The sequence below is a fragment of the Dreissena polymorpha genome, chromosome 3 (assembly GCF_020536995.1).
Source record: "Dreissena polymorpha isolate Duluth1 chromosome 3, UMN_Dpol_1.0, whole genome shotgun sequence".
Classification (NCBI taxonomy): Eukaryota; Metazoa; Mollusca; class Bivalvia; order Myida; family Dreissenidae; genus Dreissena; species Dreissena polymorpha.
The window spans coordinates 110,298,105-110,321,236 of NC_068357.1; the positions used below are offsets into that span (position 1 = coordinate 110,298,105).

General features: G+C 35.4%; 3 long non-coding RNA genes across 3 annotated transcripts; 2 read left to right on the plus strand and 1 right to left on the minus strand.

Annotated features, from left to right (window-relative positions):
* The first annotated feature begins 239 nt into the window (after positions 1 to 239).
* On the plus strand, positions 240 to 3,608 carry LOC127870999 (uncharacterized). Its single transcript, XR_008045035.1, has 2 exons — positions 240 to 856; positions 2,574 to 3,608. It is a non-coding gene; the product is annotated as an uncharacterized LOC127870999 (long non-coding RNA).
* Positions 3,609 to 5,017: 1,409 nt separating this feature from the next.
* Positions 5,018 to 9,847, minus strand: LOC127870996 (uncharacterized). Its single transcript, XR_008045034.1, has 3 exons — positions 9,750 to 9,847; positions 7,002 to 7,082; positions 5,018 to 5,445 (listed from the first exon to the last, which is right to left on the minus strand). It is a non-coding gene; the product is annotated as an uncharacterized LOC127870996 (long non-coding RNA).
* Positions 9,848 to 10,340: 493 nt separating this feature from the next.
* On the plus strand, positions 10,341 to 16,156 carry LOC127870995 (uncharacterized). Its single transcript, XR_008045033.1, has 4 exons — positions 10,341 to 10,525; positions 11,103 to 11,214; positions 13,873 to 13,953; positions 15,515 to 16,156. It is a non-coding gene; the product is annotated as an uncharacterized LOC127870995 (long non-coding RNA).
* Positions 16,157 to 23,132: the final 6,976 nt, after the last annotated feature.

The following is a 23,132-nucleotide window of genomic DNA, read 5'->3' on the forward strand; positions in this document are numbered from 1 at the left end:
AAGACTTGTTATGAAATGACCTATATAATAATATTTAATCATCATGTCTCTGTGTCTGAAATAGTTAGTCTTGGATTCGATAACAATACAATAAGACAAGTAAGGGTATTTATCATATTGTATGATACTTTTTAAACAAAACGTGAAGGCAGACCAAGAAATGCAAATTTAAAGATTTTGCAGGATTCAAAACTTATTATTTCATTATAAGTCTACAACGCTATATATTTATTATGGAAAGCCAAAGGGGACCCCCGCTAAAATACATATACTTATATAGTAAATATCGGGATTTTCATTTTCCGCGGAACTTTCACTTTCCGCGAAAAACCAAGGCCAGCATAGCCATAAAATACTGCATACAAATCGAAATCTAAAAAGCGCGGAACTTTCATATATTTTCCGTCGGAACAATTATCTTTCAACCCTGTAGAGAATGCGGGCTCAAATAATCGCGCGGAACCTTAATATTATCTACTCTGTACAAATAGTAGTGTATAAAATCGCGCGGACCTAATCCACAAAGCGCGGAACACAAATATCTTCCGCGAAAATTAAGCATTGAATTACTGTACAAATCTCGGGTTGCTATGTAAATTGCGGGTTGCTAATGTAAAATCGCGCGGAAGATTCATTACTCCGCGCGATTTTCAATAGCATTGAATTACTGCACGAAATTCGGGTTGCTATGTGGTTACGCGATAAAATTTGATTGGTTCCGACACCTAGAAAGAACCAATCAAAACTCGCGTCTTATCCAGCATTCATGCAGTCATCATGATGACGGTTGTTTCACATTAACACAAAACCTTTTAAGGGCGAAAGAGTGATCAATTTTGATGACATTAGCGATGAGGTTAGTATTTAACATACATGAATTATAAATTTTAATGCAATTAAAACAGCTCAAGAGTATCGAGTGTTGTTTTCACGGTTTGTCTATATGCAAACGTCTCTGTTAAAACTTAAACACCCGCAAAAACACGTCATAATCATATGTCGTCAAATAATGAAATATAGTGTTTGTGTGTAAGAAACATCTTCCCTTAAGCTCAGTTAGTAGAGAGCCAAGTTATTGTTATGGCAGTCGTATGCTCTAGTCCAGCACCGTATACATCTTCAATTAAAAAGAACAAGAACAAGGCTTTACAGGCAATTCATCCCAAAGGCAACTCGTACCTTGGTCAACTCGTACCCATTTTTAGCTCGGCGTTTTCGGAGAAAACCCGAGGTATTGTCATAGCCAGCTCGTCGTCCGCCGTAGGCGTCGTGCTAAAACCTTAGCATTGGCTCTAAAATCAAAGTGCTCCACCTACAACTTTGAAATTTCATATGTAGATGCACCTTGATGAGTTCTACACGCCACACCCATTTTTGGGTCACTAGGTCAAAGTCACTGTGACCTCTAATATAAAACTTTAACATAGGCTCTAAAATCAAAGTGCTTCCACCTACAACTTTGAAACTTCATATGTAGATGCACCTTGATTAGTTCTACACGCCACACCCATTTTTGGGTCATTAGGTCAAAGGCCAAGGTCACCGTGACCTCTACTATAAAACTTTAACATTGGCTCTAAAATAAAGTGCTTCCACCTACAACTTTGAAACTTCATATGTAGATGCATGTTGATTTGTTCTACACGCCACACCCATTTTGGGGTCACTAGGTCAAGGTCATTGTGACCTCTAAAAAAAAAAAATCTGACAAGCACCTGTAGCAGAGCGTGGCACCCGTTATGCGGTGCTCTTGTTGTCAACTCGTACCTCATTCAAACTATTCAACTTGTTTCATTTGTCTTATTTTGTCACAATTGTAAAATTCTTGAAAGACATCAACCACAAGTGTCAATTTTCATCAACACGTTCGCTGCTTATACATATCTGCAACAGACAACTTGCGTGAGCAATGCTTCGATAATTTAAGTGGAAACATCAAGAGGAAAATAAAAATTGTCTCTATGAGTTTGACTTATAAGCTAACCATCCTACACCTATTTCTGTATATCGGGTACGGGTTTAGTTTGGGTAGGTACAAGTTGACTAAAAAACAGGTACGAGTTGACCACAATGGGTAGGTGTTTACCACGGAACAATTTGACCGGCATGCAGAACAAGATTATTGATTATTATATTTAACTGTCACACAAATCTGAAAGATAACACAATGTATTACAAACACAATGACTGTCAAGACATTCTAAACTCTTACAGTTAACATATAACAGGTGTACACATCTGATATACTGACCAAATTAAATAACTCAAGATTCACACCAGATACGACACAGTTTCAAAACTCGACATTTTGTCTGCATGCCACGCCAATTTAGTCCAAAAAATTTGATTTAACCAGTGAATTCTGAGCTATATATCTTAAAGCAGAATGTACATTATGTCTAAAGTGTTTTTCGGCTAATTTCTGGTATGAACTATCTTCACACATAGCATCTGGTAAACCTTCAGATAGCAATAGCAGAATGCTAATAATGAGTATAATGTTCTGTATTGTGGAAGAAATACATGTAGTAAAATAATATGATAGTATGAAACATGGTTTTTGTATTTTATAGCTGTAGCAGTGTTCCCAACTTGAACATCATCTTCTGTGTACATATCTGAGGCAGAGCCAGCTTGCCCATCTGACCTCTGTTGTGGACAACCGAGTAAGAGCCAGCTTGCATGTCATCTGTTGTGGACATCCGTGTTAGAGCCAGCTTGCACGTCCTCTTTTGTGGACATCAGTGTTAGTTCTAGCTTGCATGTCATCTGTTGTGAACATCCGTGTAAGAGCCAGCTTGCACGTCATCTCTTTTGGACATCAGTGTTAGAGCCAGCTTACACATCCTCTGTTGTGGACATCCGTGTAAGTGCTAGCTTGCACGTAATCTGTTGTGGACATCTGTGTTAGAGCCAGCTTGCACGTCATATGTTTAGGACATCAGTCAGAGATAGCTTGCATGTTATATACTTGTGGACATTAGTCAGAGCCAGCAAGGACAATCTCTGTTGTGGATATCTGTCTTAGAGCTTGCACGTCATCGGTTGTTCACATCCTTGTAATAACCAGCTTGCACATCAACTGATGTGGAAATCTGAGTCAGAGCCAGCTTGCACATCATCCGTTGTGGACATCTCTTTATGATTCTACTCTTTGCTTAGATTGACACTGTGACTTTAGTGTAATATGTTACAACCTTAAGCTATTCCTATTGTTGAATAAAAATATTGTGTCATTAAAATATATTTTGTTGGATAATTTGTATGTTGAGTTGTATTGTTTGGTCATTGCAAAGTATCAAGTTATTTTAAGACAACAAAAAGCTCATCTTTCATCATGTATTTATATTAAAATTCTTGAATGTTAGTGAAGGTACAGTTCATATAATTAAAAGCAATTTTAATATGATTGCTTGTGTTTTATTGCACAGTGAATACCATCTTGTCTTTATGCTGACATATAGAACGGAAAAATAGTAAACTGTCGTTTTTATATGCAATGGGATTGTATATGAAGACTTGCATGTTCAGATGAAAAAATTGCCATAATTTTTCTCTTTATATTTTATTCCTGCTAAATGGTTGATGCAATAAAGTTAAGTCTTTAATGACTTGTGTTTCTTGTAATATTATTTGTAAGCAAATTTTGCTGTAGTATTAGATGCATGCTGTACAAGATACTGTAGATCAACATTATATTGTTTGAGTATGAATAGATAATTCAAGGTGCACAGCCATTAATTTTGCCCTCCACCATCTCCGATTTTGGTTAGACAGTTGCAAGTTACTTGCATTAGTATGAAGTCTTAAAATAACTTAAGTATAATTGCTGTTGTGTTATTATTAACCTTTTCCTGCTCTGAGGAAATTTTAAATTTTCTACATGCAAACATCATAAAACCAGAACAGCCTGCAAGTAACTCACAATCTGTTCAGGTTTTATGCTGTTTGCTGCTCATCAGTATCCATGGGTTGGAAACAAAGCCTTTAAAACTTTAATATAGTAAGAAAGGTCTTAAATTAAATTTATTCTCGAATGTGTCTTAGTGCGTTTTTGAGTGGTACAGGGTTAAATGTCTCATTTTGTTTTTGATTATCTTTGGTTTATTGAACATATATGAGCCTTGCTCTGTGAAATAGGGGTTTAATGCATGTGCGTTTAGTATCCTCCCTGATTAGCCTGTGCGGTCTGCCCAGGCTAATCTGGAGTGCACATGCATTAAACCCCTTTTTCACAGAGCGAGGCTCATATGTATTAGACAGTGCATTCAAATAATACAATTTAAATCTGAATATTTTATTTAGTTGCAATACTCAAAGACCTATCAATATTGATAGGTCTTTGCAATACTTTAAAGCTTACTATGTTTGCAGTTTTAGTGAAAACAAAAACTTTTAATCAAAGAAGCATATAATGTGTATTACTCATTTAATCAACTTCCACTTTATTCCATACACGTGTTCGACTCTGTGACATTATGTTCTGTCAAAGCTTTTTATTGCAAATTTATTAAACATAAATTGGTAACCTTGGGTATCCAAAAGGAATCCAAATTTTACTAGCCATAGACTTTCCAAAATGCAATTGTTTCTGAGAAGTATTTTTCTCTAGAAGGTGGCAAAACTCCTAAGCAATTCCTTTTTGGGCTAATGGTAGGGCTTATGCGTGTAACACCCATTGACAAATTATTAAATATACATTGAAAGGTCATTGTTCACAAAACAGATCATGATATAACATGATGCAGCATTTTGTACTATATCAAATTAAATGTTGCTGAAAACAGTAGAATATTCAAATTATGGACATTTTATTCTGTTAATAATGCTATCTTTCTAACATTACAAATCAATAAAGCATGCTTAACAATAGCAGAACTCTTTTGACTTTTAATTTTCTTTTCCAGTCTTTAAATCTTTACAAAATTCATTGTCCCACTAACACCATCTTAAAAACAGGTTATGGCTTCCAATTGTTAATCAACTATAAAGCATGAACAAAGGCACACATATCGCAGTATCTTTTGCAAATGATACAAATGTCCATGGCCTCGATACTGAACAAAAAGCAAGATTTCTTGTCAGGCGGTAAGCTGAATCCTCGAGAACATTCGAAAAATGTCCATTTAATGCGCCACTGGGCCGTTCCTATTTAAATGGGCATCATGCACAGAACTTGGCCATCCAGGTCATATGTCCAAACATTTCAAGTAACTGTCACAGACTGCTTGAAGAACTAAACTGCTGATAAACAAGGACCTATGCTCAGATGTTGAAGCAGGACATGCACTGTGGGTTCCATCAACAGTCCAATCATTCTACATCATTCATGAAATTCATAGGCAATGATCTTCAGCTCATGACGAGATTCTGGAAATCTGAAGTACTGCTCCATCATTGCTGACAAGACTCTACATGTTGAAATGACTGTGTAATGTTGAGTCCCTGAAATACAAAAGTAAAATTCATGCTAGAGTTTAGCCATATTAATTATGCTTGATTGCATTGAAAGCTTTATGCTTATTAAGACATTCTAGAGTCCGTTTTCTGGGAGTAATCAGTACTTTGTATATATGAAGATAAAGAGACCGCTAATAAACAGGGTTGAACCCAAAATGTTCCCATCACTAGGTGAACACCATATCCACTACGCCAGCCTGACAAAGTAAATGAAGTGAAGCTTCTAAGTTATGTCTCATTTGATTGTTAACAAGAGCACGCCCTGCAGGTTCAGACCTCTCATCTATTTTTTTTAAAGTTGAAGGGACCTATCTCAATACTTCAATCACAAAGGAGGGAGAGGTGGGGTGGAGAAGGGTGTATAGTGTGGTGGTGTGGTCATTTATTACACTATCTTCCAAAAATGAAAAAATGATAAAAATAAATATTTGTGTTTTTTAGCCATGTTTAAAAAAAAATGGGCAGGGGGTATAGTTTGAGGGTGTGGCCATTTATTAGATGATCTTTCAAAATGAAAAAAAAGTACTTTTTTCTTTTTTTTGGGGGGGGGGGGCGTGGGGGATGGTTTAGGTGGAGTCTATTGTGGTATGTCAGATAAGAGTTGCTTTGTAACGCTTGTAAAGAAGTTATGGAAATTTTAGCAAAATTTAATAATTTCACCTTGAGAGTCATGATCATTCAAAGGTCAAGGTAAAATTCAACTTGCCAGCTACAGTAACTTATGATAGCATGACAGTATTTGAAGTTTGAAAGCAATAGCCTTGATACTTGAGAAGTAAAGTAGATCAAAACACAAAATTTAACCATATATTCAAAGTTACTAAGTAAGAAAAGGACCATAATTCTGTCAAAATGACAACCAGAGTTATTCAACTTGTCCTGTACTGTCCCCTTATGATAATTTGCGAGTGTTCCCAGTATGAAAGCAATATCTATGATACTTTAGGAGTAAAGTGGACCAAAACACAAAACTTAACAAAATTTTCAATTTTCTAAGAATAAAAAGGGCACATAATACTTTCAAAATGCCAGTCAGAGTTACATAACTTTGTCTGCACAGTCCCTTTATGATAGTAAGTGTTGCAAGTATGAAAGCAATAGCTTTGATACTGTAGGAATAAAGTGGACCTAAACACAAAACTTAACCAAATTTTCAATTTTCTAAGTATAAGAAGGGCACATAATTCTGTCAAAATGCACGCCAGAGTTATCTAACTTTGCCTGCCCAGTCCCCTCATGGTAGTAAGTGAATAAGTTTTATACTTGATACTTTATGAGAAAAGTGGACCTAAACACAAAACTTAACCGGACGCCAACGCAGACGCCGACGCCAAGATGATGACAATATCTCTTTTTAAAAAAAAAAAAAAAAGATGAGCTTATAAATAAAATGTAACATATTGCAAACTTGATTACACGATTTTTCATAAATACTCTTTCAGCTTTTTATTTATATATGAAGGCTAGGGTCACTTTCTGCGAGCCTTACAAAAAAACTAACTATATTTGCAATTGTCAAGACTCCTTCACATACAATTTACCTTTGCTTATTCCAATATCCTTTTGCCAACCAACATTGTGCGGTCACGTACCATACATGGTTCCACAGTTGTACAGAATTCCTACAAAATAAATGAAGTATACATTTACAATTCAAATTTCTTTTCAAAGAATGTGTAGGTAACTAAATTCCCTATACATTACTTTAATGTCATAAAATAAATTTCAAACAAGGGCTGTTTGTAAAACATGCATGCCCCCCATATGGATTGTCAATTGCTGTGGCAGCCATTGTGTGAATACGTTTTTTGGCACTGTGACCTTGACCTTTGACCTAGTGACCTGAAAGTCAATAGGGGTCATCTGCGAGTCATTATCTATGTACCTATGAAGTTTCATGATCCTAGGCATAAGTTCTTGAGTTATCATCCGGAAACCATTTTACTATTTTGGGTCACCGTGACCTTGACCTTCGACTTAGTGACCTCAAAATCAATAGGGGTCATCTGCGAGTCATGATCAATGTACCTATGAAGTTTCATGATCCTAGGCATAAGCGTTCTTGAGTTATCATCGGGAAACCATTTTACTATTTAGGGTCACTGTGACCTTGACCTAGTGACCTGAAAATCAATAGGGGTCATCTTCGAGTCATGATCAATGTACCGATGAAGTTTCATGATCCTAGGCAAAATCGTTCTTGGGTTATCATCCGGAAACCATCTGGTGGACAGACATATGGACATTCGGACCGACATGTGCAAAACAATAAACCTGCTCTTCTTCGGAGGGGGGCATAAATATTTAACAGATGTATTTAACAAAAATTAACTTGATTCATCAAATTAATCAGTATCGAATAATAGACCAGTTTCACAATATGAACACCGATACTATTTTTAGATATCAATCATATCACCTGACGCGTTGAATTGCAGAACAAGGCTGAACGTGGAACTGCATTTTCTTTTGCTATGCAAATTGCGTTGAATATCAAGATTATAATGCGCACTTGACACTGGTTACAATTAAGTCAAACATATGAATACAGACAACCATCACATGTCATGCTGTGTTAAGTAAAAAAATTGATAAGTAATTCAAATATAAAAATCATAACACCTAAATAATGATTCAAGGACATAAGTTATGTACTATTAGTGTATATTAATGAATTATATTTAATCTTTATATATAACAATAGATGTGTTCATCAGAAACACAATGCCCACTACTGCGCCGCTTTTAATTATACATATATTTTTTTAACCTTTGACCTTGAAGGACGACCTTGACCTTGAACTTCCACCACTCAAAATGTGCAGCTTCATGAGATACACATGCATGCCAAATATCAAGTTGCTATCTTCAATGTTGCAAAAGTAATGGCCAACGTTAATTTTTTTTCGGACAGACGGACAGACTGACATCCTGACTGACTGACGGACAGTTCAACTGCTATATGCCACCCTTCCAGGGGCATACAATTTCCAGTTACCCATAAGCATCAGAGTAAATGTGGTCTGAAGACTAAACATCGATTATTGCACAAATCGAAGTCATAAATTAGCAGTATACAATACTAAGTATTGTAAGACTACAATTTTCAAAGGTAGGATGTGTACAATTTCATGAATTATAGAACGTGTAAGAGTTGAATCAAGCATCAGACAAAGTCCTATCAAATAGAAGAAAATGACACAAATGTTTAGCATTAAATTTTTGAAATATTAAAAATATATAGGTATAAAGCACTTTATAATTATGATAAAACTGGCTAATATGTATACAGTATTTAGTTTCTGACAATCTTTTTGGACAGATGACTTTCAATGTTGACAATATCTTTTATGTTCAGTAAAAGCAACAATTGAGTATTTGGCGTTAAATTATTCCAAGAAACGGCTACGCAATGCTACAACCATGAGACGCCATGGTCACATGGAGGTGTCATTAATTGTGTTAAATGACCAGATGACCAGATATCTACAAAATGTGGTTTATGACATCACGTTGTTATTTAGTATTTGTCTGCACAGTATCTGATCATAAAGAGGTTATGGGTTTGTGCTGAATACAGGGGAATTTAAACGCAAGATCTATCAATAAATAAAATAATTGATTAATCGCCCAAATAATGCGCAAACAAAGAGTGTCAGATAATCCAATAAGTTTAAGACTGTCAATTTACACACACTAAGAATTGAAAGCCATACTTGGAGTGTCAGAGTTTGTGCAAAAAAAAAGAATACAAACAAGAATACAAACAAGTACTTTAATCAAGAAAATGTATTTCATATATTGGCACTTAAAATGGAAAGTATATATTAAGTAATTAATGGCTATATCTGACGAAGTCAACTTGTGTTGGCAATATCATTAAGTAGATCTAGCTGAATGATCAAAAGCAGAGCGATATTGCGATGCACTATTAGAAATCTCTACACGTTCAGCCTCATTCTGGAATTCTGCAATCATTTGACTACCTGCTATATTGGCTTATTGTGAAAAAGGTCTATTCACTTATAAATACTTTAAAGAAGTAGATTTTCCATCACTCTACAGCTGTTGGGCTTTCTTAAAGGAAGTTTGGGAGTAAAATAAATCTACTCCAAGTTTTTATCACAAAAAACTTCCAACAAGTGGAGAATTAGCCGCATTTAGTGGATGATTTAGAAACATGATTAATTTAAATTAGATCTACATGTAATAGCTATTGAAAAGTTAAGTTATCCAGTTATTCTTGCTGCAATGTGGATAAGAATAATACAAACCAATAGCTGACAAACCTGATATCAGTGATATGTTGACCTTTGAAGTCGAAATTGAGACCTGAAATCTGTCTGTATAGAGAGTCACAATTTGTTTGGCATATCTTCAACCATTACTGGCAACACACACCTACAAAATTTATATATAAATTATATTAAAACATAAATTTATTAATAATTTTATTTATTAATTTATGACGAAATGTTTAAATCTAGGTCAGCTATAACGAAGCTAAAAACGGATTAAAAACAATACCTTATTTTAATTAATAGGTTGAAAACAAAAATAAATGTATTAATATATTGACGTTCAACTGAACGAATACAAGACACAAGTACATTACATTACAATAAGTTATTATTTCAGTCGCATTCGGAGAAAACTGGGCTTAGTGCATGTGCGTAAAGTGTCATCCCAGATTAGCGTAAGCCTGTGCAGTCCGCACAGGCTAATCAGGGACGACACTTTCCGCATAAACTTCATTGTCAGTAAGGAGGGACTTCCTTGAAATTAAAAATACCATAAAAGCGGAAAGTGTAATCCCTGATTAGCATGTGCGGACTGCACAGGCTAATCTGCGATGACACTTTACGCACCTTTGGCTTTCCATACCAATCAGATACTTTGTAACAAATGCAACACAATCAGTGCGTTCAGTAAGTATAACGTTTCAAGATGGCGGAGCGAATTGCATGGTTATTGTTTCTACTCGATGGATTCGCAGATAATTCGGAAATAGATCAGATTGGGATCAATAACTGTATTGCATACGATCATTTACATGTATTACCAGGTTTGTATTTGTACTTTTTTAATATTGTGTAAAACTATCCGATAATATGCATAATGTTGACAATTGTTAATTGAATGAGCCGCGTTCTGAGAAAACTGGGCTTAATGCATGTGCGTAAAGTGTCATCGCAGATTAGCCTGTGCAGTCCGCACATGCTAATCAGGGATTACACTTTCCGCTTTTATGGTATTTTTAATTTCAAGGAAGTCCCTCCTTACCGAAAATGAAGTTAATGCGGAAAGTGTCGTCCCTGATTAGCCTGTGCGAACTGCACAGTCTTACGCTAATCTGGGATGACACTTTACGCACATGCACTAAGTCCAGTTTTCTCCGAATGCGACTGAAATAATAACTTATTGTAATGTAATGTACTTGTGTCTTGTATTCGTTCAGTTGAACGTCAATATATTAATACATTTATTTTTGTTTTCAACCTATTAATTAAAATAAGGTATTGTTTTTAATCCGTTTTTAGTTTCGTTATAGCTGACCTAGATTAAAACATTTCGTCATAAATTAATAAATAAAATTATTAATAAATTTATGTTTTAATATAATTTATATATAAATTTTGTAGGTGTGTGTTGCCAGTAATGGTTGAAGATATGCCAAACAAATTGTGCCTCTCTATACAGACAGATTTCAGGTCTCAATTTTGACTTCAAAGGTCAACATATCACTGATATCAGGTTTGTCAGCTATTGGTTTGTATTATTCTTATCCACATTGCAGCAAGAATAACTGGATAACTTTACTTTTCAATAGCTATTACATGTAGATCTAATTTAAATTAATCATGTTTCTAAATCATCCACTAAATGCGGCTAATTCTCCACTTGTTGGAAGTTTTTTGTGATAAAAACTTGGAGTAGATTTATTTTACTCCCAAACTTCCTTTAAGAAAGCCCAACAGCTGTAGAGTGATGGAAAATCTACTTCTTTAAAGTATTTATAAGTGAATAGACCCTTTTCACAATAAGCCAATATAGCAGGTAGTCAAATGATTGCAGAATTCCAGAATGAGGCTGAACGTGTAGAGATTTCTAATAGTGCATCGCAATATCGCTCTGCTTTTGATCATTCAGCTAGATCTACTTAATGATATTGCCAACACAAGTTGACTTCGTCAGAAATAGCCATTAATTACTTAATATATACTTTCCATTTTAAGTGCCAATATATGAAATACATTTTCTTGATTAAAGTACTTGTTTGTATTCTTGTTTGTATTCTTTTTTTTTTGCACAAACTCTGACACTCCAAGTATGGCTTTCAATTCTTAGTGTGTGTAAATTGACAGTCTAAAACTTATTGGATTATCTGTAACTCTTTGTTTGCGCATTATTTGGGTGATTAATCAATTATTTTATTTATTGATAGATCTTGCGTTTAAATTCCCCTGTATTCAGCACAAACCCATAACCTCTTTATGATCAGATACTGTGCAGACAAATACTAAATAACAACGTGATGTCATAAACCACATGTTGTAGATATCTGGTCATCTGGTCATTTAACACAATTAATGACACCTCCATGTGACCATGGCGTCTCATGGTTGTAGCATTGCATAGCCGTTTCTTGGAATAATTTAACGCCAAATACTCAATTGTTGCTTTTACTGAACATAAAAGATATTGTCAACATTGAAAGTCATCTGTCCAAAAAGATTGTCAGAAACTAAATACTGTATACATATTAGCCAGTTTTATCATAATTATAAAGTGCTTTATACCTATATATTTTTAATATTTCAAAAATTTAATGCTAAACATTTGTGTCATTTTCTTCTATTTGATAGGACTTTGTCTGATGCTTGATTCAACTCTTACACGTTCTATAATTCATGAAATTGTACACATCCTACCTTTGAAAATTGTAGTCTTATAATACTTAGTATTGTATACTGCTAATTTATGACTTCGATTTGTGCAATAATCGATATTTAGTCTTCAGACCACATTTACTCTGATGCTTATTGGTAACTGGAAATTGTATGCCCCTGGAAGGGTGGCATATAGCAGTTGAACTGTCCGTCAGTCAGTCAGTATGTCCGTCTGTCCGGAAAAAAAATAACGTTGGCCATTAGTTTTGCAACATTGAAGATAGCAACTTGATATTTGGCATGCATGTGTATCTCATGAAGCTGCACATTTTGAGTGGTGGAAGTTCAAGGTCAAGGTCGTCCTTCAAGGTCAAAGGTTAAAAAAATATATGTATAATTAAAAGCGGCGCAGTAGTGGGCATTGTGTTTCTGATGAACACATCTATTGTTATTTATAAAGATTAAATATAATTCATTAATATACACTAATAGTACATAACTTATGTCCTTGAATCATTATTTAGGTGTTATAATTTTTATATTTGAATTACTTATCAATTTTTTTACTTAACACAGCATGACATGTGATGGTTGTCTGTATTCATATGTTTGACTTAATTGTAACCACTGTCAGTGCGCATTAAAATCTTGATATTCAACGCAATTTGCATAGCAAAAGAAAATGCAGTTCCACGTTCAGCCTTGTTCTGCAATTCAACGCGTCAGGTGATATGATTGATATCTAAAAATAGTATCGGTGTTCATATTGTGAAACTGGTCTATTATTCGATACTGATTAATTTGATGAATCAAGTTAATTTTTGTTAAATATCTGTTAAATATTTATGCCCCCCTCCGAAGAAGAGCAGGTTTATTGTTTTGCACATGTCGGTCCAAATGTCCATATGTCTGTCCACCAGATGGTTTCCGGATGATAACCCAAGAACGATTTTGCCTAAGATCATGAAACTTCATAGGTACATTGATCATGACTCGAAGATGACCCCTATTGATTTTCAGGTCACTAGGTCAAGGTCACGGTGACCCTAAATAGTAAAATGGTTTCCCGATGATAACTCAAGAACGCTTATGCCTAGGATCATGAAACTTCATAGGTACATTGATCATGACTCGCAGATGACCCCTATTGATTTTGAGGTCACTAAGTCGAAGGTCAAGGTCACGGTGACCCAAAAAAGTAAAATGGTTTCCGGATGATAACTCAAGAACTTATGCCTAGGATCATGAAACTTCATAGGTACATAGATAATGACTCGCAGATGACCCCTATTGACTTTCAGGTCACTAGGTCAAAGGTCAAGGTCACAGTGCCAAAAAACGTATTCACACAATGGCTGCCACAACAATTGACAATCCATATGGGGGGGCATGCATGTTTTACAAACAGCCCTTGTTTGAAATTTATTTTATGACATTAAAGTAATGTATAGGGAATTTAGTTACCTACACATTCTTTGAAAAGAAATTTGAATTGTAAATGTATACTTCATTTATTTTGTAGGAATTCTGTACAACTGTGGAACCATGTATGGTACGTGACCGCACAATGTTGGTTGGCAAAAGGATATTGGAATAAGCAAAGGTAAATTGTATGTGAAGGAGTCTTGACAATTGCAAATATAGTTAGTTTTTTTGTAAGGCTCGCTGAAAGTGACCCTAGCCTTCATATATAAATAAAAAGCTGAAAGAGTATTTATGAAAAATCGTGTAATCAAGTTTGCAATATGTTACATTTTATTTATAAGCTCATCTTTTTTTTTTGAAAAAAAAGAGATATTGTCATCATCTTGGCGTCGGCGTCTGCGTCGGTGTCGGCGTCCGGTTAAGTTTTGTGTTTAGGTCCACTTTTCTCATAAAGTATCAAGTATAAAACTTATTTACTTACTACCATGAGGGGACTGGGCAGGCAAAGTTAGATAACTCTGGCGTGCATTTTGACAGAATTATGTGCCCTTTTTATACTTAGAAAATTGAAAATTTGGTTAAGTTTTGTGTTTAGGTCCACTTTATTCCTACAGTATCAAAGCTATTGCTTTCATACTTGCAACACTTACTATCATAAAGGGACTGTGCAGACAAAGTTATGTAACTCTGACTGGCATTTTGAAAGTATTATGTGCCCTTTTTATTCTTAGAAAATTGAAAATTTGGTTAAGTTTTGTGTTTTGGTCCACTTTACTCCTAAAGTATCATAGATATTGCTTTCATACTTGGAACACTCGCAAATTATCATAAGGGGACAGTACAGGACAAGTTGAATAACTCTGGTTGTCATTTTGACAGAATTATGGTCCTTTTCTTACTTAGTAACTTTGAATATGTGGTTAAATTTTGTGTTTTGATCTACTTTACTTCTCAAGTATCAAGGCTATTGCTTTCAAACTTCAAATACTGTCTTGCTATCATAAGTAACTGTAGCTGGCAAGTTGAATTTTTACCTTGACCTTTGAATGACCATGACTCTCAAGGTGAAATTATTAAATTTTGCTAAAATTTCCATAACTTCTTTACAAGCGTTACAAAGCAACTCTTATCTGACATACCACAATAGACTCCACCCAAACCATCCCCCACGCCCCCCCCCAAAAAAAAAAGAAAAAAGTACTTTTTTTTTCATTTTGAAAGATCATCTAATAAATGACCACACCCTCACACTATACCCCCTGCCCATTTTTTTTAAACATGGCTAAAAAACACAAATATTTATTTTTATCATTTTTTCATTTTTGGAAGATAGTGTAATAAATGACCACACCACCACACTATACACCCTTCTCCACCCCACCTCTCCCTCCTTTGTGATTGAAGTATTGAGATAGGTCCCTTCAACTTTAAAAAAAATAGATGAGAGGTCTGAACCCGCAGGGCGGTGCTCTTGTTAACAATCAAATGAGACATAACTTAGAAGCTTCACTTCATTTACTTTGTCAGGCTGGCGTAGTGGATATGGTGTTCACCTAGTGATGGGAACATTTTGGGTTCAACCCTGTTTATTAGCGGTCTCTTTATCTTCATATATACAAAGTACTGATTACTCCCAGAAAACGGACTCTAGAATGTCTTAATAAGCATAAAGCTTTCAATGCAATCGAGCATAATTAATATGGCTAAACTCTTGCATGAATTTTACTTTTGTATTTCAGGGACTCAACATTACACAGTCATTTCAACTTGTCAGCAATGATGGAGCAGTACATCAGATTTCCAGAATCTCGTCATGAGCTGAAGATCATTGCCTATGGATTTCATGAATGATGTAGAATGATTGGACTGTTGATGGAACCCACAGTGCATGTCCTGCTTCAACATCTGAGCATAGGTCCTTGTTTATCAGCAGTTTAGTTCTTCAAGCAGTCTGTGACAGTAACTTGAAATGTTTGGACATATGACCTGGATGGCCAAGTTCTGTGCATGATGCCCATTTAAATAGGAACGGCCCAGTGGCGCATTAAATGGACATTTTTCGAATGTTCTCGAGGATTCAGCTTACCGCCTGACAAGAAATCTTGCTTTTTGTTCCGTATCGAGGCCATGGACATTTGTATCATTTGCAAAAGATACTGCGATATTTGTGCCTTTGTTCATGCTTTATAGTTGATTAACAATTGGAAGCCATAACCTGTTTTATAGGATGGTGTTAGTGGGACAATGAATTTTGTAAAGATTTAAAGACTGGAAAAGATAATTAAAAGTCAAAAGAGTTCTGCTATTGTTAAGCATGCTTTATTGATTTGTAATGTTAGAAAGATAGCATTATTAACAGAATAAAATGTCCATAATTTAAATATTCTACTGTTTTCAGCAACATTTAATTTGATATAGTACAAAATGCTGCATCATGTTATATCATGATCTGTTTTGTGAACAATGACCTTTCAATGTATATTTAATAATTTGTCAATGGGTGTTACACGCATAAGCCCTACCATTAGCCCAAAAAGGAATTGCTTAGGAGTTTTGCCACCTTCTAGAGAAAAATACTTCTCAGAAACAATTGCATTTTGGAAAGTCTATGGCTAGTAAAATTTGGATTCCTTTTGGATACCCAAGGTTACCAATTTATGTTTAATGAATTTGCAATAAAAAGCTTTGACAGAACGTAATGTCACAGAGTCGAACACGTGTATGGAATAAAGTGGAAGTTGATTAAATGAGTAATACACATTATATGCTTCTTTGATTAAAAGTTTGTGTTTTCACTAAAACTGCAAACATAGTAAGCTTTAAAGTATTGCAACTAAATAAAAGATTCAGATTTAAATTGTATTATTTGAATGCACCGTCTAATACAGAGCCTCGCTCTGTGAAAAAGGGGTTTAATGCATGTGCACTCCAGATTAGCCTTGGCAGACCGCACAGGCTTATCAGGGACGATACTTAACGCACATGCATTAAACCCCTTTTTCACAGAGCAAGGCTCATATATGTTCAATAAACCAAAGATAATCAAAAACAAAATGAGACATTTAACCCTGTACCACTCAAAAACGCACTAAGACACATTCGAGAATAAATTTAATTTAAGACCTTTCTTACTATATTAAAGTTTTAAAGGCTTTGTTTCCAACCCATGGATACTGATGAGCAGCAAACAGCATAAAACCTGAACAGATTGTGAGTTACTTGCAGGCTGTTCTGGTTTTATGATGTTTGCATGTAGAAAATTTAAAATTTCCTCAGAGCAGGAAAAGGTTAATAATAACACAACAGCAATTATACTTAAGTTATTTTAAGACTTCATACTAATGCAAGTAACTTGCAACTGTCTAACCAAAATCGGAGATGGTGGAGGGCAAAATTAATGGCTGTGCACCTTGAATTATCTATTCATACTCAAACAATATAATGTTGATTTACAGTACCTTGTACAGCATGCATCTAATACTACAGCCAAATTTGCTTACAAATAATATTACAAGAAAGAAAGAGAAAAATTATGGCAATTTTTTCATCTGAACATACAAGTCTTCATATACAATCCCATTGCATATAAAAACGACAGTTTACTATTTTTCCGTTCTATATGTAAGCATAAAGACAAGATGGTATTCACTGTGCAATAAAACACAAGCAATCATATTACAATTGCTTTTAATTATATGAACTGTACCTTCACTAACATTCAAGAATTTTAATATAAATACATGATGAAAGATGAGCTTTTTCTTGTCTTAAAATAACTTGATACTTTGCAATGACCAAACAATACAACTCAACATACAAATTATCCAACAAAATATATTTTAATGACACAATATTTTTATTCAACAATAGGAATAGCTTAAGGTTGTAACATTTTACACTAAAGTCACGGTGTCAATCTAAGCAAAGAGTAGAATCATAAAGAGATGTCCACAACGGATGATGTGCAAGCTGGCTCTGACTCAGATTTCCACATCAGTTGATGTGCAAGCTGGTTATTACAAGGATGTGAACAACCGATGACGTGCAAGCTCAAAGACAGATATCCACAACAGAGATTGTCCTTGCTGGCTCTGACTAATGTCCACAAGTAAATAACATGCACGCTATCTCTGACTGATGTCCTAAACATATGACGTGCAAGCGGGCTCTAACACAGATGTCCACAACAGATTACGTGCAAGCTAGCACTTACACGGATGTCCACAACAGAGGATGTGTAAGCTGGCTCTAACACTGATGTCCAAAAGAGATGACGTGCAAGCTGGCTCTTACACGGATGTTCACAACAGATGACATGCAAGCTAGTACTAACACTGATGTCCACAATAGAGGACGTGCAAGCTGGCTCTAACACGGATGTCCACAACAGATGACATGCAAGCTGGCTCTTACTCGGTTGTCCACAACAGAGGTCAGATGGGCAAGCTGGCTCTGCCTCAGATATGTACACAGAAGATGATGTTCAAGTTGGGAACACTGCTACAGCTATAAAATACAAAAACCATGTTTCATACTATCATATTATTTTACTACATGTATTTCTTCCACAATACAGAACATTATACTCATTATTAGCATTCTGCTATTGCTATCTGAAGGTTTACCAGATGCTTTGTGTGAAGATAGTTCATACCAGAATTTAGCCGAAAAACACTTTTTAGACATAATGTTCATTCTGCTTTAAGATATATAGCTCAGAATTCACTGGTTAAATCAAATTTTTTGGACTAAATTGGCGTGGCATGCAGACAAAATGTCGAGTTTTGAAACTGTGTCGTATCTGGTGTGAATCTTGAGTTATTTAATTTGGTCAGTATATCAGATGTGTACACCTGTTATATGTTAACTGTAAAAGTTTAGAATGTCTTGACAGTCATTGTGTTTGTAATACATTGTATTATCTTTCAGATTTGTGTGGCAGTTAAATATAATAATCAATAATCTTGTTCTGCATGCCGGTCAAATTGTTCCGTGGTAAACACCTACCCATTGTGGTCAACTCGTACCTGTCTTTTAGTCAACTTGTACCTACCCAAACTAAACTTGTACCCGATATACAGAAATAGGTGTAGGATGGTTAGCTTATAAGTCAAACTCATAGAGACAATTTTTATTTTCCTCTTGATGTTTCCACTTAAATTATCGAAGCATTGCTCGCGCAAGTTGTCTGTTGCAGATATGTATAAGCAGCGAAAGTGTTGATGAAAATTGACACTTGCAGGGTTTTTTTTGGCTCGATTTTATAGCCGAAATTCGGCTATGTTCCCAATCCCAAAAAGTATACTTTTTTCCCAAAATGTGGCAAAAATTTCCCAATTTCCAAAAAAAAAAAAATAATATTTTTTTGTTTTTTTTTGTTTTTAGAAAGATGTCTTATGTATATTTTATCTCGTTTTTAATTCAATTACATCTAACAAAGTATTATATGATTTTGTTCTTTTAATTTGAATAACACGAAAAGTCCACTGATTAGGGAAATACTAAATTTGATATAACCCTTTATAATTTATAAAGGGTTATATCAAATTTAGTATTTCCCTAATCAGTGGACTTTTCGTGTGGAAAAAAAATGCTAATTAATTTATTTTCCCAATTTCATGAAAATGCCGATAAAATTCCCAATTATAAAGCCATGGGCTATCTTCCCAAAAAGTGGGAAAAAAAACCTGACTTGTGGTTGATGTCTTTCAAGAATTTTACAATTGTGACAAAATAAGACAAATGAAACAAGTTGAATAGTTTGAATGAGGTACGAGTTGACAACAAGAGCACTGCATAACGGGTGCCACGCTCTGCTACAGGTGCTTGTCAGATTTTTTTTTTAGAGGTCACAACGACCTTGACCTAGTGACCCCAAAATGGGTGTGGCGTGTAGAACAAATCAACATGCATCTACATATGAAGTTTCAAAGTTGTAGGTGGAAGCACTTTATTTTAGAGCCAATGTTAAAGTTTTATAGTAGAGGTCACAGTGACCTTGGCCTTTGACCTAATGACCCAAAAATGGGTGTGGCGTGTAGAACTCATCAAGGTGCATCTACATATGAAGTTTCAAAGTTGTAGGTGGAAGCACTTTGATTTTAGAGCCTATGTTAAAGTTTTATATTAGAGGTCACAGTGACTTTGACCTAGTGACCCAAAAATGGGTGTGGCGTGTAGAACTCATCAAGGTGCATCTACATTTGAAATTTCAAAGTTGTAGGTGGAGCACTTTGATTTTAGAGCCAATGCTAAGGTTTTAGCACGACGCCTACGGCGGACGACGAGCTGGCTATGACAATACCTCGGGTTTTCTCCGAAAACGCCGAGCTAAAAATGGGTACGAGTTGACCAAGGTACGAGTTGCCTTTGGGATGAATTGCCTGTAAAGCCTTGTTCTTTTTCTTTTTAATTGAAGATGTATACGGTGCTGGACTAGAGCAAACGACTGCCATAACAATAACTTGGCTCTCTACTAACTGAGCTTAAGGGAAGATGTTTCTTACACACAAACACTATATTTCATTATTTGACGACATATGATTATGACGTGTTTTTGCGGGTGTTTATGTTTTAACAGAGACGTTTGCATATAGACAAACCGTGAAAACAACACTCGATACTCTTGAGCTGTTTTAATTGAATTAAAATTCATAATTCATGTATGTTAAATACTAACCTCATCGCTAATGTCATCAAAATTGATCACTCTTTCGCCCTTAAAAGGTTTTGTGTTAATGTGAAACAACCGTCATCATGATGACTGCATGAATGCTGGATAAGACGCGAGTTTTGATTGGTTCTTTCTAGGTGTCGGAACCAATCAAATTTTATCGCGTAACCACATAGCAACCCGAATTTCGTGCAGTAATTCAATGCTATTGAAAATCGCGCGGAGTAATGAATCTTCCGCGCGATTTTACATTAGCAACCCGCAATTTACATAGCAACCCGAGATTTGTACAGTAATTCAATTCTTAATTTTCGCGGAAGATATTTGTGTTCCGCGCTTTGTGGATTAGGTCCGCGCGATTTTATACAATACACTTCTATTTGTACAGAGTAGATAATATTAAGGTTCCGCGCGATTATTTGAGCCCGCATTCTCTACAGGGTTGAAAGATAATTGTTCCGACGGAAAATATATGAAAGTTCCGCGCTTTTTAGATTTCGATTTGTATGCAGTATTTTATGGCTATGCTGGCCTTGGTTTTTCGCAGAAAGTGAAAGTTCCGCGGAAAATGAAAATCCCGATATTTACTATATAAGTATATGTATTTTAGCGGGGGTCCCCTTTGGCTTTCCATAGATTGGTTATTTCTTAGTATCGGATCCAATCAAATTTTTCGGGTAACTAGGGATTCTAACACCTAACAACCCGAGATTTGTACAGTAATTCAATGCTTAATTTTCGCGGACGATATTTGTGTTCCGCGCTTTTTGGATCTGGTATTTACTGGATTTTCTCTCTTTAATAGACTTCTTTAAATAGCATTCTACAATCTTCGCGCGATTTTAAACACTACTATTTGTACAGAGTAGATAAATAACGTTCCGCGCGATTAATTGAGCCCGCTTTTTCTACAGGGTTGAAAAATAATTGCTCCGACGGAAAATATATGAAAGTTCCGCGCTTTTTAGATTTCGATTTGTATGGAGTGTTTTATGGCCATGCTGGCATTGGTTTTTCGCGGAAAATGAAAGTTCCGCGAAAAATGACAATCCCGATATTTGCTATATAAGTATATGTTTTTTAGCGGGGGTCCCCTTTGGCTTTCCATAATTTATGTATCGGTGTTGTTATAAGAACATGACCACCGGACTTTTCTTTACAGTTAAACAAACCTTATAGAAGAATGATAGAGCTTTATCGGACATTTCAGATCGTCACTATCGCGTAAACAATAAATAAAAAAAAAAACATTTCCGCGCGTAAAACACAATACGCCGTTACCTTCAACCGGTAAATTGCGATGGTTTATGAGAACGTATTGCGATTTGCATATTGAGCATTTACACAACGAAAGCAATTGATATTCGCGTATAATGTACCTGTTACATGACTCCGAATTAATTATTTTTTGTTGAGAACGCCAATGCTCTTACAAGTAAATACGATTAATCAAGATAAATATGCATAGCATGGTGCGATATTAATTTGTCAAACCTCTTCAAAACCATTAAAACGAATGCATATACGGCATAACTGATGTTTAAAGAGCGAATATTATTCTTAGATAAGTTATTCATCTTGATAAAACGGTTGTTTTTGTGTAAACGGTATAGAAAATCAATTTAAAGCGACACAAGAATGGTGCATTGGTCGGGTGAAAACAAAAATCCTAACTACAGTATACGCCGGTTCAATTCCCCGATTGCACATTTCTGAAGTCTATATAGAGTGTCCCACAAAATTTGACCAGTTCTGGTAAGGCCTTAACAAATTGATAATTCTGCAACCATATTACATAGTCTGACAGTTATTGCAGATCAGTTGTGGGTTCTGTTTTGGAAATGTTATGATTTTGCTTGAGCTTTAAATATTATTCCCCTTTCCTCTTTTAGGTTTGGGATCAGATCGATCGAAAACGGCTGAAAGTGTTAATGGTCCGAGAACATGTCGTCCCCTATATGTAAATCGCAGTGTATCTATCTGTCTGAAATGTTCGTACTGTTCTGCCATAAAGTATTCTTGTTAACATCATATATTCCATTGATTGTTGTGAACGGGCCAGATCTGATTTTCTTCTGAAATATCATTTGTATTTCAATTTGTGTAAAATAATGCGTTAACATATGATTTTCACGTCCCTTTGTGGATGTGCTCTTATTTCCCCCAGAATACCTAACATGTTCTTTCACATTGCAACTGTTTAATCGGTGTAACCCTTGTTCTGCACAGTGGACGATAAAAGCGCTCGCGAGCTGCATTGGCTGGTCTACGGTATGAGGTCATGAGAGGCAGTGAGTAGCCATACCCACTCTCGCCGATGAATAATCCAGCGTGATGAATTTAAAGAACTATAAATATAAAGTTCACTAATTGTATTGCTATGAATCTTAATTGGATATTTAAATGAATTTTTAGATTAACATCTTGTTACAGATAAAATTATTTCCCCTTGTTCATCAGAGAGCACTGGCTGATTGTTATGTAAATAAATTGATGCACATTCAACATTTACCTATATTGTTACTGTACATTGTTTTCGCTTGTTTTTGTGAAATGTCAGAAAAGCTACCATTCTCAAACTGATTTTTGAGTTGCAGTTCGCCGAATCATGACATACTGCGTCCGCAATCGCCAACTTGCATTGAATCAGGTTATCTTATAGCGTGTATAATACACAGCCATTT